Source organism: Drosophila guanche, unplaced genomic scaffold (assembly GCF_900245975.1).
Source record: "Drosophila guanche unplaced genomic scaffold, DGUA_6, whole genome shotgun sequence".
Classification (NCBI taxonomy): domain Eukaryota; kingdom Metazoa; phylum Arthropoda; class Insecta; order Diptera; family Drosophilidae; genus Drosophila; species Drosophila guanche.
In genome coordinates, this window is record NW_022995743.1 from 16474409 (window position 1) to 16476403 (window position 1995).

Here is a 1995-nt window from a genome sequence, read left to right on the forward strand (position 1 = left end):
TTTTGTTCGCCATATTTGTGGTATTTTTTCTTTAAGTTAAAAAAAATATATTAAGTCGGTAATTTGAAAAAAGGCAACACTTTTGTTGTTAATGGGGAATACTTAACTATATGAAAAAACGAAAAATTTTTAAAAATCGCAACAGTAATTGCTTTATTTTGGCCAAGAACAAAATGTGTTGTAGTGGTGCCATATTTTGGTTCGCAAATTTGTTTGTGAAAGGCTGATGAGCAGATGATGAGAATCGAAATGGTCTATTAATATGAAAAGTTCTTGTTTTTGATCCTCTCTTACCAACCAGTCAGCCCGTGACGAAAGTGAGGAGGCCAGTGATTGAACAAATAGCTCACCTTCGCGAACAGGATCTAAGAGATTCTTTGGTTTTGTTGTGCGGTAGATGTGGAGCACATACATAAGTACATATGTGTGTATTTATGTACATTTTTATGTTTTATGCATTAGAAGAAACACTTTCAGGGTTTGGCACAGACAATAGGCTTTCCCTTCTCTGCTGCGGCGTAGCACAATAATATCTATCAATCTTAATATCCTCTGAATTCTTAATTTCTCTTATTTTAAAGTAAAAGGTATCTGTAGTGCTGTGTATTTAATTTTTGTTCTTCTAATTATCCAATCGTAGACATAGTTTGTTCGAATTCGGAACCTCCGTGAGTTTGATTTAGCTAGAGTATCCCAGATTCGGCCGCTGTCCCGCTATGGCGTTCATTATCTTGGTTCATGCCCAGGACGACTCGTGTATCCGCATCCCATTCCCCATCCGTGCTGCATATTCGACACAAGTGCCGAACGCCAGGCGGCCAGGCATCAATTTCAACAGCTGCCCCAGGGCGGACAGTCGTGTTCGCGTCCGTCCTCTGCCCCTGCGCTGGTTGGGTGCAAACGAGGCGAGTGCTGAAAAATGCAAATCAAGTTTCAAATATTTGAGCAATAATATTTGTGGAATGCCACCGAAATTACTCACGCAGTCCGAGAACCCCAAAACAGGAGCAGAGCCCAGCGCGATGGATGGAGGGCACATCATACATATTTAAAATGTCGCGTGCCGTTAACTCTGAAATGCCAAAAATGAACGGTAACGGAGAAGTGGCATGGGCAGAGGGCAGGGGCACATAAGCAGCGACCATACATTCTAATTAATAGCGAAGTGGCAGGAGAAGAGTGGTGCGGTGCCAAGTAGATCCCGTAGGAAGTGCGGCACATTTGAAAGAGGCATTAGAAGCCGTCCAACCAGATGCTGATCCAGCCATCCCGATCGGTGGTCGCGTCGCTTCGCACCGGTCAGAGCTGTCAAATGAATGCATTATGCACATGGAATGAGGAGGATACATGGCGATACCCCACCCATACCCCTCGGAGTACAGTGTTCCATTTAGACAGAGACGCACCCAGAGCCAGTCCAGTCCAGTCCATGTCTCAGTCATCCATCCATCGTTATCAGGGGCCGAAACGGCTACTGCTGTCCGTCGCTTGAGTGCGCCATCCTCCATGGCTCCAACTGCGACGCGGCTCCTTCTGCAACTGTTGCTGTTGTGGTTTGCTGTTGCTGGGGATGCTGATTTAGCAGGCCACCGGGGCGCCGCACGACTTATCGATGACACATTGACAGGACATTATCGGCACACTTGTAAACGGCTTATCTTAATTGCTACTGACCTGCGCAACATACGGATACGAGTATCCATGCCCGTCGACCATCAGAGACTTGGGCTCTTGGTCTTGGAGTCAGGTTCTTAGGTATTTTAAATGCGTTTTCTGGTGTGCCCTGCCAAGAAGCTTCCCTCTCTGCCGTGTGTGTCATAATATTTTGCATATTTGCTCGGATTCGAATTCGACTTCGACTTTGGCTTCGGCTCCGGAGCGTTTTCCGTGTTCCCTTGTCTTTTCTGGTTTCTGTTCCGTGGTCATTGCTAATTAAAGATTATTCGCTGCGCGTGTCCCCAATGCATTCCCCGGATGGCTAACCAGTTGGGTGGG

General features: G+C 46.1%; 1 long non-coding RNA gene across 2 annotated transcripts; it reads right to left on the minus strand.

Annotated features, from left to right (window-relative positions):
* Positions 1 to 644: 644 nt before the first annotated feature.
* On the minus strand, positions 645 to 1598 carry LOC117585440. 2 transcript variants are annotated; one of them, XR_004573914.1, is made up of 4 exons: positions 1363 to 1598; positions 1148 to 1305; positions 983 to 1072; positions 645 to 912 (listed from the first exon to the last, which is right to left on the minus strand). It is a non-coding gene; the product is annotated as an uncharacterized LOC117585440 (long non-coding RNA). The 2 variants fall into 2 exon arrangements; XR_004573913.1 differs by having other exon boundaries at positions 983 to 1305; positions 1363 to 1593.
* Positions 1599 to 1995: the final 397 nt, after the last annotated feature.